We start from the raw sequence: 16,176 nt of genomic DNA, 5'->3' as shown, positions 1-16,176 counted from the left end.
GGGTTCTCCTATATTGTGTGTACATATGTTTAACAAATATCATTTCTTTTGTTAGATTAACCCCTTTGTCATTACATAATGGCCTTGTCTGTTATTATGGGCTTTGTCTTAACATCTGTTTTGTCTGATTTATTTTGGGGTATATTTACATGAAATTTCTTTTGGTTCCTATTTGCATGAAATATTTTTTTCCCAGCTCTTCTCTTTCAGTCTATGTATGTCCTTATATCTGAAATGAATTTATTATAGATAGCATATACATCGGCCTTGTTTTTCTTTTAATCTATTTAACCACTCTGTGTCTCTTAATGGAGGATTGAATCCATTTACATTTAAAGTAATTATTGATAGGTGTATACTTATCACCAGTTTTAAAATTGGTTTCTAGCTATTTGTAGAAACTTTAAAAAAAGTAGAGTCTTAGGTCCTGCCTTCAACCCATTTGATTTATAATTTCCAGGAATTCGTGATAAAATTGTACTCATGGGTAAAAATCATTAGTCTGGTTCATCTGTTGTCCATCTTAAATGTATTGCCTTGTATTACTGATGTGGCCTAAAGAGTTCAGAATGAGGTTGATCTGTGTCTTTCCTGAATGTAGTTCCTGTGGTCTCATGTGTATAAGAAAATTGTTCTCTTCTGCTCAGTTACATCACTGTGGATCATAGTGACCCCTTAATCTTTATATGATCCTGTAATACTTAGTTTTAATTTGTCTATTTATGTTAAAAACCAAATTCCAGGGTTTCTGCTGTCACTGAAGTTGAATTGTAAAAAGCATAGAGTGAGATCTTACATGGTCTTCTTCATGTGTTAAAAATCTAAACATCTTTCATTTCTTAAATCTTAAGGTGCCAAAATTCAAGGGGAAAAAAAAGGCAAAAAAAAAAAAAAAAAAAACCACCAAAAAAACAAAAACAAAAACAAAAAACAACCCGGAAGGAAAGAAAAAAAGAAAACCAAACAAACAAATCTAGTATTGTTTTCAAAGGTTACTTTGCTAGGGGCAGTAATGTCAAAAGTCTCCCGGCTGACCTGGTATATTTATTTACAGGGAAATCCTGATGGCTGCCTGGCTGTTGTTTTAGTATTACTTATGTATTCCCAAGTGGAAAATCTGGTTTTTCAGCTCAGTTGTGAAACAAATATCACATGGATATTAGCAGTTTGCAGTGATAGAAAAAGCTTAGCAGGTGAAGGTTTTAGTTAAGATCTGATATCTAATACTTTCTTTCCCATATTTAATTTGAGACATCAGTGATATCTATTAGAGTTGGAAAGATGAAATGAGACCATTGATGTCAAGTACGTACCACACTGCCTAGTTTCTAAAGAAATATTAGTTCATAGTATATAAGTTCTGTGAGTGTGCTTTGTTCAAGCCAGACTGTATCTAAGAATCATCCACAAATCTTTTCTTTCCTTTACCTGCCAGAGATCTATTTCATCTTAATAGGTCTTCGAATGGGAGTTAGACATAACCCACATTTTATAACAGTTGAACATTAGCAGGTAATAATTAAGTCCTTCAGGACACCATATTCTCTTACACCTTTATTAGTAGTAAACATTACGGGTTTTCTAGAGCTCTAAAAGGATTGTAGTAATTTTCACTTCTACTGGCAAAATTGGTACTATTAGTACCAATCTTCATAAAATTGCCATCATTGACAGAAATCATTATCTTAACATTACCCATAATAAGTTGAATAGGTATTAAAATAATATTTTATTGTTATTTTTATTTGTATATATTTTTATTTTTAGGCTTAACATTTCTATGTGAGTTTATAGGCATATAGGATATTGTATTGTAAAGTGTACACTTTGCACAAAGACACTCCAGGGTTCACATTTTAGACTTTGCAGTTTTATGGCCTCAGACAAGTTATATAATTCTCCTAGGCTTGCTGTACCATATTTTTTAAGTAGGCTAATAAGACTTAGGTGTACACAGGGTTGTCACAATCATTGAAATAAATTTATATGAAAACGCAAAAGAGTAAAAAGAGTCAAGGCATTCTTCAAGAACAAAGTGGAATAGCTTATTTTATTAGATTTCAAGATTTTAATGAAGTTAGATTAATAAAGACAATATTCTTGGCTCAATAGATCAGCAGAACAAAATAAGGACTATAGAAACAAACGTGTATATATAGACATTTGATATATGGGAAAGCTGACATGCAGAACAGTGGGAACAGTGGTGTTTCAGTAAATGATATTAGAGCATCATGCATATTTATATGGAGCAAAGTGAATCAAGTATATCATATCACACCTAAAATAAATTCCCAGGGGATTGTGGATCTACTTGTGAAAGGCAAAACAATAAATATTATAGGAGACAATATAGGAAAGTATTTATGTGACCTAAGAATATAAAAAGTTTTTTTAAACAGGACACAAAAAGGATTTTAACCCTAAAGGAAAAAATAATAAATTGGATTTTATCAAACTGAAGAATTTCTGTTTATCCAAAATCACCTTAAGCAAGTAAAAGGCAAGCTACTTCTATAAAGTAGAAGATATTTGTAACTCTCTGACAAGGAGCTCAAAAATAGGATATAAGTAAGACGACAGATTGGTGAGAAAAAGACAGCCTAATAGAAAAATGAGTGAAAGACTTGAACAGGTACTTCACCAAAAGGATGTCCAAATGTCCAGTAAAAATAAGAAAAGTTGATTGAAACCACAAGTCATTAGAGGGATAAAAATTAAAACCATAATGGCATACAACTACTACACACTTACCAGAAGAGTAAAATTTAAAAGAATAATAATAGTTTGTGGGAGTATGGAGCATGAAATTCTTATACACTGTTGGTAAGATATCTATTGGTGTACCATTTTGGTAAACTGGCAGTGTAGAAGCTGAATATATACATACTCTGTGACCCTGCAATTCAGTCCCCTAGAGAAATACCATACATGTGTATAACCAAGTGGTATATATATATATATATATATGAATGTTTATGGCAGCATAATTTGGTCTAGCTACATGTTAGGGCATGGGATGTGCATCAATATTATAGTAGGTAGTAAGTCATTATATGTTCCTACCTTGGATAATTGTACTGTAGTAAAAATGAACAAACTCAGTTCATCCAACAAAATGTATTTATTTAGAAAACATAAGGTTGAGCAAAAACCCACATGCAAAAGAATGTGTACTGTATGATCTCAGTGTTTAGAGGTCATGGTAGTTACCCTTGGAGAGGAGGAAGGGTTTAATAATCAGGCAGAAATGAGAAATATCTGCTGGGGTACTGGCAGTGCTTTATTTCTAGCTTTTCATGGTGGCTACATAGATTCTTGCTTTGTTATAACTTATTAAGCTGAATATTTATGTTTTGTGTTCTTTTCTTTGAGTGTTAAACTTCAATAGAAAAATAAGGAAAGAACTACCCAGCTTTACAATACCCAGCAGATATTCAGTGTGAGATTTTCCTTCTGACCTCTCAATCTAATTTGTGAATGCTTGCCTGTGTCCTTTGGTTACTGATTGCTTTTGGGCTTGATATTATACTTAAAAATTTAAACTCTTTAAAGATTAGATACGAACAGTGTTAGCCATTGCGCATACACAAAGTGACTTTGCCCTTGAAAATTCAGATGCTCCAACTTTGTGTGATCCACGAACAGTATAATTTTTTTAAGTTTGATGGAAGTGTAATGAAACACTTTTATGCCACATTTGTTGTTTCTTTTAATTTTCATCAAAGAAAAGTCTTAATTGTAAATAAAGCTGTCACTTTTTTGAGGGTATATTTTTCTATTGTTTTAAGCCTTATTTTAACTCAGGAGGTTTGTGGTTTTATGAAAGTTACATATATTCTGTGTTAAATTAAAAAAATTTTAATATATATATATTCTAATTGCAATTGGAATATTGTTTTTGAAGTTTATATTATCTAATTGTTCTTACTTGTAAGAACATTGTTGATTTTTATGGTTATCATTTATATCACACTTGATTCAGTAATATTCCTGGTTGTGATGAAAAGGTGATTGAAGTCATCCTTATTGAGTCCTACCTCCACACATGTGCGCGCGCGCGCACACACATACACTTTTTAAAATAAGTAAAATTTCTCTGTATTTTCTTCACTAAATACAAGTGACATTCTTTCTTGGCCATGCATAAACCTCTGAATAATTAAGAAGGCTCATAGGGTAAATGAAAGGCCAAGACCAGAATTTAAACAGATTCAAGGCATAGACCAGAAAGGAAAATCGCTGAAGATTCTAATATTAGTGCATACCTTTTTAACTTTTGAATTGACATACTCTACACATTTATACAAAAGATTTTCTTTCAAGTAAAAGATAAAAAAGCTGAATTTTTTCTCAACTTTTATTTGTTACCAAAAGAGCTTTTATACTCTATTCTTTAAAAGTAAGTTAGTGGTAAAGAAGTGTTTTTTTAAATGAAAAAGATACTTCAAAGTAATATAATTGATTTAAGTCTAGTAAACTTTTTGGTTTTCTTTGTAGCTTTCTTTTGTAGGAATGAAAACAGATACGGTAGACAGTATATGTCACTGTAAACCCATTACTGCTGTTTATAAAATGACATATTTTAGTCCATATTATGATTTCTGTGAGGCAAGGGACCCTTTTAAGCCTCTGATGGCCTGAGAATACTTTACTTTTTTATAGAGCATCTAGTAGGAAGGTCTATTTTCTGGGTGCAGAGGCCAGTATTGCTACAGCTTCGTTTTTCTCAACTCACTACGTTTGTAAACTAAAGATTATTTCCATCTCATTTTTGAAAACTGAATTATTGTGATAAAATGCAGCAAGTCAATGTAAGTTTGAATATTAAAGTATAAACTTAAGTTTAAGATATATATGTTTAAGTTGATATATATGTGTATATATATGTATATGTATACGTGTGTGTATGTATATATGTGTGTGTGTGTGTGTATGTATAAGGATGTTCCTACATTTTTAGAAAGCTGATCAGTGCTTCTGTGCCCGCTGTGATATTACCAGAATTGAGACCAAAATTTGATAGAATGTGGGTCTAAGAATTTTTCTCAGCTCTGGTTACTTCCAGAGGTTTGCTTTTTTTCATTCTTTATTTGGGAAATTTCATACTTACACAAAATTGGAGAGCATAGGATAACAGATACCCATGTGTTTATGACCCAAATTCAACAATTATCAAAAGCTTTAATTTGTAGTGATGTTGGAATATTATTACTGATTTGATGTTTTACATTACTTCTTTGTGATCCATACTTTATTCTCCAATTTAAAGAATAAATTTGCCCCCAAATGATGCTAAATATTTAGATCCTGCTTTGAATAAGGTTCATCAAAATCACAGGACATCCTGGATTTGCGGGCACAGTCTTGATTTTTATTTCATGAGGGACACTAAAGAAACAGAAATTAAGTCTTTCCTTGTCCTTTACATGCTTACAAAGAGATATTAAATATGTATATATACATATATAGATATTTAAATATACTTATATACTTAACATAGATCTCCCAGGTGAAGAATCAAAAGAATAGACTGAAAATGTACTCCAAATAGTCCCAGGCCCTGAAAGTTGTATATTGATAAGTTAGGCTGACTCTGATCCCATGAATTCCCCTCTTCTTGCCTAATTTTTCCTTCAACATATTCCTCAAATGCCTCTGGCTATACCTTCCAAGATAGCTCTCATTCTGAAATGATAATGTCTATGATATGCTAATTACGTGTTGGGATGTTAAGAACATTATAAATATATGTGGTGTTATTTGTAAGATATTAAATAAGCTTCTAGGGCATATTGAATCAGTTAAAACATTTCCTAACAGAATTGTTTAACATTTCCTTTTTGTGGCTATGTGATAGTGGTACTGCCTGTGGTAAAAAGAGTCAAGTGGAAGTCTAGGCAGTCTTTCAAGGTTGGAAACTGTATTAGAGCAAACATAAAACACACCCATGCTGATTAGTACTTAGAAAAAACTCTTCACTTTTTTTTTTTTTTAACAAATAATAGGTTGATTCTGCAAATCCATGGCTCATTTTAAACAGATATAATTAACTCTGTAATTAATAAAGTGAATAAGAACTTTTAATTAAATCATAATAACTGCCTTGGTTACAGCTAAAAGCATGTATTTCTCTTCTTACAAACATATGAAATAAGCACTCCTCATTGTTGTGGTTCCTATAAAATTTACCAAGTGATGGGTATATCGCTTTTTTCCACATTTGATCCTATTTTATCAGAATACTGGATTCAACTTTAAGGGTGTGTTCTTTCACAAGCGTCTCGATTAGAATGTCTTTACCTCCCACTCCTATAATTTGATGAAGGCAGTCAAGATATAATTATAGCTTCCCTAACCCACCCCATTCTGACTTTTCCCAAGCCCTGGAATGCCTATGCAGTGCTAAAATAAAGCCCTGGGGAATTTGAAACTTTCTGGTTGACAATTGCAAAGCTGTTTATGCTAATATGAAGTGGTGGTGGTGAGGGCTGTGGCTTTCAAATATGCAGATGCTTTTTCAGGATGGATATATCAGCCCTTTTGTAGATGGATTATGTGTGTGATAGAAGCTTTATGCTTGGTGTGCCTTCCTAGCCATATCTAATAGTAAAGTTTAATCAGTAACAACTAGTAATGGGCCTTTAAAGTATGTTGAAGCTTCGATTAATGTCCTTGGAAACTAGGTACCCAAGATCATGTGCAAGTATGACACACTACTGCTGATTCATACCTCACAATAACTAACACAATTCATACAAATAATTAGCATAATGGAATTATTCTCCTGCCATTTAGCTATCATCATTTTTGGCTCATGGCTATCTCCTGCATCAACTTGTTTAACCGTCACTGTGGTTATATAGCAGGTTTTGCATTGCTTTTTTCCTGATATACTCTGTTTCTGTATAAATATTAGTGAGTGACAGGTATTCAGTATCTTTACACTGTATCAGAGTAAGGAAACCACAGCATTAAGAGGTTTGTCATTTATACCAGTCAGCTGGGTTTATGCCTCTGCATTTGTGGATTGTGTCTCAGGTTTCATGTTTGAGATTTTTAAAAACAATCTTGCTTATGCGCAAGTGGGTTGTTTTGAGTCACTGAAAGTAATCTAGCCTGTGATTTATCTGCAGGCTAAACATTCCTTTATCATATTGTATGTGACTCTCTAACTTTTTTTTGACCTTGCAAAAGCCAGTTTTTCTAAGATAATGCTTCATTTTCCACATTTTCAATAATATATATTCATAAGATCATACTGAAGTATTTATCTTTCTGCAACTTGCTTTTCATTAGGTTACCATTGTGATTTTTAACTACGAGCATGTTGATTGTAGGTTGGTCATTCATTTTAGCTGTTAATTAGTATTCCATTATGTATCTATTATAATTTACACATTTCCCATTGGTAGATATTTAGATTTCTGATTGTTTTACTTTTCCCATTGGTAGATATTTAGATTTCTGATTGTTTTACTTTTACAAACAATGTGGCAGTGGGTATTCTTGTAGGGGTTCTCCATGTGTATTTGTAAGAGAATTGTTCTAGGCCCTAGAACATATATCCTAGACTATACACACACACACACACACACACACACACACACAGATGTGCAGTTGCTGAATTGAAGGGTATATGCATCTTCAGCTTTACTAGATACCGCCAAATTGTTCTGTAAATTACTCCCATTAATTTATATTCCCACCATTGGCATATAAAAGTTTTTGTTCCATATTCTTATCATTTTCTCATCATTCTTGGTTTTATCAGACTTAAATTCCAGGCAGAAGGAAAAACATGAGAAGACCTTGATGCGTAGCATGTCACAAACTGCAAGGAAGCCAGGGCAGCTGGAAGTAAGGGGGTAAAAGGAGATGAGGTAAGAGAATTAATAGGGAGCTTCATAGGCTATTGTAAAGACTTGGTCTTTTACCTTGAGTGTGATTACTACCTGAAATGTGAAGGTTTTTAACAGAGGAGTGATATAATCTTATTTAGGTTTTAAAAGGATTGCTGTAGTTGCTGTGTTAAGAGGACAGTGTAAGAGAGGCTAAAGGAGGAAACAGAAGACTAATTAGGAGGCTGTTATAATTTAGGCAAAAGATGATGTGTTGTGCCCAAGATTGCGAATCCGAGAAACCACCGAAGAGCTGACACCGATGCAAGTGCACAAGGGTTTATTTACAAGCTCGAGCTTGGGTCCAAGTGTACCCGACGCAGCGGAGCAGGAACTTGGACCCTGAAGTGGGTTACGGGTGGGTTTTTTATAGGCTGGTCTAGGGGGTTTTCAGAAGGGATGGAAGAATTTCTGAAGTTCTGTTTACATTTTGATATGGGGCTTTCAAGGGCATCGAGCTCTGTTCTCATTCTAATACGGGACTTTCTACCACAGGTGTGGGCTCTGTTGTCTTCCTGATATGGGATTCTCTGCCGAGGGCAATTCCGAGCTCTGTTGTCTTTCTGATATGGGATTACCTGCTGAGGACATTGAGGACATTCTGCAGTTTTTCCTATTAAGTTCAGCTCTTAATCACAGGGGCCTAAGATAGTTGTACTTGTGCTAATGCTAAACTTGAGGTGGAATGGCCATGATTTTTCTCGGCCTCTACATTTCCTGCTCCTCTGTGTCGGGTATACTTGGACGCAACCTTGAGCTTGCAAATAAACCCTCATGCGCTTGCATCGGTGTCGGCTCCTCGGTGGTTTCTTGGATTCGCAATCTTGGGCACAACAGATGGTGACTTAGTCCAGGGTGAAGATGAAGGTGGTGAAGAGTGTTCACGGTCTAGATATATTTTGAAAGTAGACTTAACAAGGCACGCTGATGTGTTAGATATGGAATGTGAGAGAAAAAGTACAAAGATTTTGGCCTGGACTACTGGAAGACTGGAGTTACCGTTCATTGAAAGGGATCTGTGGGAGCAGGGAGGAGAGAAAAATCAGGAATTTGATTTTGATCAAGTTATAGATGTTTCCGTAGCATTCAGGCTAAGATGTTCCATATGCAGGTAGATCCAAGAGTCTGGAATATAAAGAAGTCTGAATGTCAGCATAGAGGAGTGGTTTAAAGCCATGAGATTGGATGAAGAAATGAGAGCAGAGATAACAAAGAAGTCCACGAAGATCCCTGGGCCAGTCCAGCATTTACAGGTGAGAGGATAAGGTTTACCAGTAAGAGAGAAGAGGATAAGGTTTACCAGTAAGAGAGACTTAAAAAGAGTGCTCAGCAAGGAGGAGGAGAACCACGAGTGAATAGTGTACTGGAAGCCTAGTGTAGAAACTGTTTCAAAGGAGGATTGGTCGGCAGTATTGAATATGCTCAGATCAAGTAAGATGAGTGCTGAGAATTGACTTTTAGTTGAAACAATATGGAAGTCTTGAATGACTTTCATAGGCGCCGTCCCTGTGGAGTAGTGAGGAGATAAAGGCTAGGATGGAGTGCTCTCTAGAGTGAATGGGAGGATAGGAATGGAAGATAACAAAAACAGATATCTCTTTTGAGGAATTTCTTCCCTAAAGGGAATAGGAAAATGAGACCACTGCTGGAAGAAGATACAGGATTAAGAGAATTTTTTCAAAGATAGGAGCTATTATAGTGTGTTTGATGCTGATATGAATAGTATAGTAAAGTTGGGGAAATTGATGATGCATGAGGGAAAAGGTGAATTGCTGGAATGAGGTTGAGTAGATGAAAGGAGATGGAGGGATACAATGGAGGGATTGGTCTTAATAGGAACACAGACCATCCATAATAGCAAAGGGAAGGCAAGAGTACTTTGGCACAAATGTAGATAAACAGATTCTGATTACTTTTCTTTTCTCAGTCAATTGGGAAGCAAGATCATCTGCTAAGCCCAAGGAGAGGGAAGGAGATACAGAAGTAAAATATAGGAAAATATATGACCTAATCATTTAGGAGACTAGAGAACTGGTCTGTGATGACAAGGCCATACCATCTGTGCTGATAATGTGGAGACTAAGACGTATCTAGGATTGGGATTTGCCTGATGATCATGATAGAGGAAGAGGGGCAAGATAGTTGAGGGTGTATTCAAAGGTGGGAGATTATTGTAATGGATCATAGACTCTAAGTTGGATGAAGAACACTGCAAAGGTTATAGGATCAATAGATTATAGAGCTGAGATTTAAAAATACTGAAGATTCTTGAAGAGGTGAGTTGAAGAGTTAGAGGCTGGCTGGGTTGTAGGAAGCTAGAAATTGAGATTATCCAGGGGGTCAAGTTATTGGTGAGAAGTTCTAGAGTAAGACTGAGAACAAGTAGCTGAAATCAAGTGAAGGACTGGACCTTGAGAGAAGAGGAGGATGTTAAAGATCATTCATGTATGTGGATTTTTAAATCATCATGCATTTTATTTCTAGGAATTAATCCATTTCTTCTAGATTGTCCAATTTGTTGGCATATAATTGTGCATAGCAGTCACTTATGGTTCTTTGTTATTTTTGTGGCATCAGTTGTAATGTCTTTTTCATTTCTCATTTATGTGAGTCCTCTCATTTTTATTCTTGGTGAGTCTAGCTAAAGGTTTGTCAACTTCGTTGATCTTTTCAAAGAATCACGTCTTAGTTCCTTGGTCTTTTCCATATTCTTTTTAATCTCGATTTCATTTATTTCTGCTTGGATCTTTGTCATTTCCTTCTTCCTACTAACTCTGAGTTTCATTTGTTCTTCTTTTCCTAGTTCTTTGAGGTGTAATCTTTTCTTGTTTATTTGGAATTTTTCTTTTTTCTTGAGGTAAATATTTATTGCTATGAATAAGCCTCTTAGAACAGCTTTTACTGCTTCCCATACATTTTATTTTATTTTATAAGATTTACTTATTTTAGAGAGCATGAGCAGAGGGTAGGACAGAAAGAGAGGGAGACCAGCAGATTCCCCGCTGAACAGAGAGTCCAACATGGGGCTCCATCCTAGGATCTTGAGATCATGACTTGAGCTGAAACCAGGAATCAGACACTTAATGGACTGAGCCATCCAGGCATCCTTCATCCCATAAATTTTAATATGCTGTTTTTCTATTTTCATTTATGTCTAGGTATTTTTTTGACTTCATAGATCATCATGCATTTTGATAAGAACAGTGTTAGAGAGAGTCATGGCCAGGAACTAAAATATTTAAGGAATGATGTTAGGGGTGTCATGTGGATAAGCATTAGGGATAGTAGTGATAATTTGGTCTGATAACTCGGGATTGAAAGTTAGAATTTTAGGGAGGCAGATGAGACAGTAGTTTGGAAGTAGCAACAAGAAAAAAGAACATCCATCCTGTCTCTAGGCCTAATGGAAAGAGGAGTATCAGAATGAAGATAGGACTGAAGAAGGTTGTAGGGAGAGCCAGGTTTCAGTTGGCAGTGGCTTTCAATCCTGGCTCTGCATTAAAATCACCAGGGAGGGCTTGTAAACATACCATTTCCTTGGTCCCAGCCTCCAGAGATTCTGACTCAGACAGTTTGGGGTGGAGCTCAGGCTTAAGTAAATTTTTTTAACTCCCAGGCGACTGTATGTACAGCCAGGGTTGTGTCCCAAGCAAGAATGTTCTGAGAAAAGGATGAGTAATTGAGGATGACAGATGTGTTTCTGAGAGCATAGGGAAAGGGTTCGGGAGTTCAAGAGGGGTGGGGCATCTTTAAAAGTTTTGGCCCTTTGAATTTCTGTGGATTACCTATTCATACCCATGAATCGTTTATTCTGTTGGTGAATGTTTGATTTCTGTTTTGGTTTGAGCTTTTTATTGAAGTATTACGTGAATACTGAAGAGTATGCACCTGCACATATTGTGTCATGAGCACCCAAATCAAGAAACAGAACATTACTAGCATACAGAATGCAGTCCAATGCAATACTCCTGTTATATTAACTATCTCTTCACTGGGGGAGATTTATTAAAAGGGATCTTATGTTGCCTATGTTGAGTAGCAAAATAGATTTCATATCAAAGTGTACTGGCCTTAGGTTATAGCGTAAACCAGAATAGTCCCAGCCATGAGTTTTTCTCTTTTCTTCTTAAAGTAGATGGCATACATGAAGAGGGCTTGCAAAATCCAAGGTGGTAACATTTTTTTCCATCTGAAAACTGGCCTCCTGGCAATGCATTGTAGTTGGAGTTACCATGATCTTTTCTGCTGTTTCTTCATCAGCTCTTTTCCTCTCTGACTGCAAATGAATTGTTTTGGCAAGTGGAAACATGCTCTAAGTGATAGGGCCTCACCCATTTGGCCCAGGCAGTTTAGGTCTTCCATACCTGCCTGATTACACTGAGTCTAGGGTTTAGGGTTTACAAAAGAGTTTTAAGTCAGGTTTGAGTCACAGAAACACCCTGAGGAATGGTCACTATGGTTTTTCTTAGCTGTAAAATATATTGAATAAATGAAATGGCCAAATTCTGCTTTTAGCATTTGTAACTATTCATTTCCAGTATTTTGACCCCTGCTGGAAAAAAAAAAAAGAGAAAACAAGGAAAACTGGATATTTGATCTGTAGAATGTACAGCACAATGAACTTAAATTTTCATTTCTTGGGGATCCCTGGGTGGCTCAGCAGTTTAGCGCCTGCCTTGGGCCCAGGGCATGATCCTGGAGTCCCGGGATCGAGTCCCACATCAGGCTCCCTGCATGGAGCCTGCTTCTCCCTCTGCCTGTGTCTCTGCCTCTCTCATTCTCTCTCTCTCTCTCTCTCTCTCTCTCTGTGTCTCTCATGAACAAATAAATAAAATCTTTTAAAAAAATTTCATTTCTGGGATCCCTGGGTGGCGCAGTGGTTTGGCGCCTGCCTTTGGCCCAGGGCGCGATCCTGGAGACCCGGGATCGAATCCCATGTCGGGTTCCCGGTGCATGGAGCCTGCTTCTCCCTCTGCCTATGTCTCTGCCTCTCTCTCTCTCTCTCTCTCTCTCTGTGACTATCATAAATAAATAAAAATTTAAAAAAAATTTCATTTCTTAAACAAAGCTGGGAAACAAAAAACTCGTAGGATATTATGATAAAGACTTTTTATTACTGTCAGGAGCAGGTAATACCAGTTTTTTAAATTTTAGTTATTCCTTTAGCATCTCTTGAAGAATAAAGTTAATTGAAAGTAACATTGTAAGTATTAAGGACCACTGGAAAAAGTGGTCAAGGCAAAAATGCTCCTTGCTTGGGGTGCTTGACTGGCTCAGTCAGTAGAGAATGTGACTCTTGATCTCAGGGTTGTGAGTTTGAGTCCAATGTTGGGTGTAGATATTACTTCAAAATAGTCTTTTTTTTTTTTAATTTTTTTTTTTTTTAATTTATGATAGTCACATAGAGAGAGAGAGAGAGAGAGAGAGAGGCAGAGACATAGGCAGAGGGAGAAGCAGGCTCTATGCACCAGGAGCCCGACGTGGGATTCAATCCCGGGTCTCCAGGATCGCGCCCTGGGCCAAAGGCAGGCGCTAAACCGCTGCGCCACCCAGGGATCCCTACTTCAAAGTAGTCTTAAAAAAATATTGCTTGCTTGCTTTTACATTACACCACATTCTCTATAATTCTTTGAAGTTTAGATGAGTACAATATCAGAATATTGTTAAAAATACATCTATAGGGCAACCCCGGTGGCTTAGTGGTTGAGCGCCGCCTTCAGCCCAGGGCATGATCCTGGAGACACAGGATCGAGTCCCGCGTCGGGCTCCCTGCATGGAGCCTGCTTCTCCCTCTGCCTGTGTCTCTGCCTCTCTCTCTCTCTCTGTCTCTAATAAATAAATAAAAAATCTTGAAAAAAATACATCTATAATGGGGGACCTGGGTGCCTCTCTGGTTGAGCGTCTGCCTTTGGCTCAGGTCATGACCCTGGGGTCTTGGGATTGAGTCCGGCATCAGGCTCCCTACAGGGAGCCTGCTTCTCCATCTGCCTATGTCTCTGCCTCTCTCTCTCTAATGAATAAATAAATAAAATCTTAAAAAAAAACCACATCAATAACTTACTGTTTTGTGTATGAAATATCTTACTCTTGTCAGTCTCCTTACCTTGTACTGCTTGTATAATAGTGACATAGCTCTGGTGCTCTGTGATGTTGTATGACAGTGAGTGCAGACGGCCTAGGACATGGAGTGGTTCTATAACAAGTCTTTCCAACTCTAGGCTACATTGTCCTAGGCGAGCGTTTGGCCTTAAAAAAAAATCATTTGAATAAGAAAGATCAGTGGTTACCAGGGTTAGTAAGATGTAGGCATGAAAAAAAAAAAGATGTAGGCATGAATAGGCAAAGCTCGGAGGACTTTTATGGTAATGAAAGTATTCTGTATGGTACTGTAATTAATGGTGGATACATGTTGTCAAAATCCATAGAACATATAACATCAAGAGTGAACCCTCATTTAACTGTGGACTTTGGATGATAATGATGTATCACTGTAGGTTTATTGATTATAATAAATGGCCCACTCTGGCACAGGATGTTGCTAGTAGGGGAGGCTGGATGTGGAGGGTGCTATGCAGAGGACACATGGGATATCTCTGTACTTTCTGCTCAGTTTTTCTGTAAAACTAAAACTTCTCTAAAGATAAAGTTTACTATTAAACAAGTAATTTGTAGGATTTTTATGATGGTAAGTTGCAAAATTTAACAGTACTTTTTAACGTAAAACTATTCCCTTATTCATTATAAGGCTTTCATATAATGGTATATGCCTGTTTCTTAGTATTTTCCATCAATGAATATGAAAAATAACTGGCTGTTATTCTCTCAAATGTTAGAATCTTTTAGGTAAGTCTAGGTAAGCGAACCTAGACTTTTGAAGATTGTGGGGACTTAGGGCTCCAGTTTCCAAACATTTGATTCATTGTCACCAGAACCACAACTTTTATTCCATGATTGCTCTATAAATACTCTATTCCTAAGTCCAGCTATGTCCTTAAAGTGCTGGCTCCCTATAGTTTTCTTTCACACATTCACAATTTAGAACTATAATCATTTATAAAAAATTATAGCTCTCTTTATAATGTGTAAGTTACTCAGATAAACTTATTTCTAAATTCTCAAAGCTATCTTACTAATATTTAAGTGTTAATTGAGGCCAAAGAGTAGACATTTAGATTACTTAGAGGGGATTTCCCTTTGTAATTTTTTATACTTTTCAGTATTCCTCTGGTAAATTTATCTAAGATGGTTACTAATTATACTCAATTCATTCTAAGAAAAAAAAGTCTACATACTGTGTGTAGGGATTTAGTTATGTTAAATGTGTGAAATTCCTACAATCCATAAATATTCACATATCATGGATAATATTCTTGTCATAAGGATTAACTACATAATATATTTCAGTACTTTATCATTTTAAAATTAGTATTCTGAGATCATGTAGAATGACCGGCCATTCATTTGGTTAATTTTTTTGTTCATTATTAGGGTTGTGTTATGAGGTGTTTATTAATCAGTTGGTTACTATTTCATAACTCATAAATTATTCTTCCTGAATGATACTTTTTACTTCCTACAAACTAGTTCCTCCACTTTTCTCATTTCTTCCTGCCCAACACTAAAGAATGGCTAACCTTCTGAAATTTTCTTTCCTTTCTTAATGGCATAGGATTATCATTTTATGTATTTTGATGATTCTGATCAGAATCATTAGAATCATCAAAATATGTCATCTGTTGGCTCTTTTTACTTAAATGGATTGAGTTGAAAAGTTAAGTGATGAAAATGCCGGTCAGATATTCCCTCATACTTACTGTTTTCAAGGTATCATTTGTTTGGCCTCAAAATTTAAAAGTCTACTTTTCTACTCTCCATTCCTAATGGAATATGAAGTACTAAGCCCTGGTTTCAAATTTAAGGAAAGTAAACTTCAGGTCTTTTTCTCTGTTCTCCCCTATTTCATTGCATCATAGCATTTTGACTTGGAAGAGACTTTAGAGGATAATTTATTTTTTAATTTTATTTTTATTTTTTTTTAGAGGATAATTTAGATCACCGTTTTCATTTTATAGATGAGGAAAGTAAAACACGGAAGTCAAGTGACTTGTGTAAGTAAGATGTTGCAGCTAGTGCCAAATCTTGAACTCCGGTATCAAACCGTGACCCTCACTCACTCTGCTTTCCCCCTTTTGCTTTTGCCTGTTTGTGCTTCTGATTGTTGGCACTAATGTTTCCCAGCCACTATTCTGGGCCAATCCAATGTGCAGTAATGTTG

The 16,176-nt window shown here is 36.0% G+C and overlaps 1 protein-coding gene across 7 annotated transcripts in view; it reads left to right on the top strand.

Annotated features, from left to right (window-relative positions):
* The window catches only part of COA1 (cytochrome c oxidase assembly factor 1), a 72,725-nt gene that overhangs the window by 24,273 nt on the left and 32,276 nt on the right, over positions 1-16,176 (top strand). The window contains exons 3-4 of one of the 7 annotated variants that reach the window (XM_077864143.1): positions 7,775-7,883; positions 9,013-9,154. The exons of 5 other annotated variants lie outside the window; for them this stretch is intronic. The gene's annotated coding sequence lies outside the window, so the exon portion shown is untranslated. The remainder of the gene's footprint in view (positions 1-7,774; positions 7,884-9,012; positions 9,155-16,176) is intronic. One more of the 7 variants, XM_077864144.1, reaches the window with a different exon arrangement.

The sequence above is a fragment of the Canis aureus genome, chromosome 21, assembly GCF_053574225.1.
Source record: "Canis aureus isolate CA01 chromosome 21, VMU_Caureus_v.1.0, whole genome shotgun sequence".
Lineage (NCBI taxonomy): Eukaryota > Metazoa > Chordata > Mammalia > Carnivora > Canidae > Canis > Canis aureus.
The sequence above is the reverse complement of the archived record's forward strand: the minus strand, read 5'-3'. Positions and strand labels throughout refer to the sequence as shown.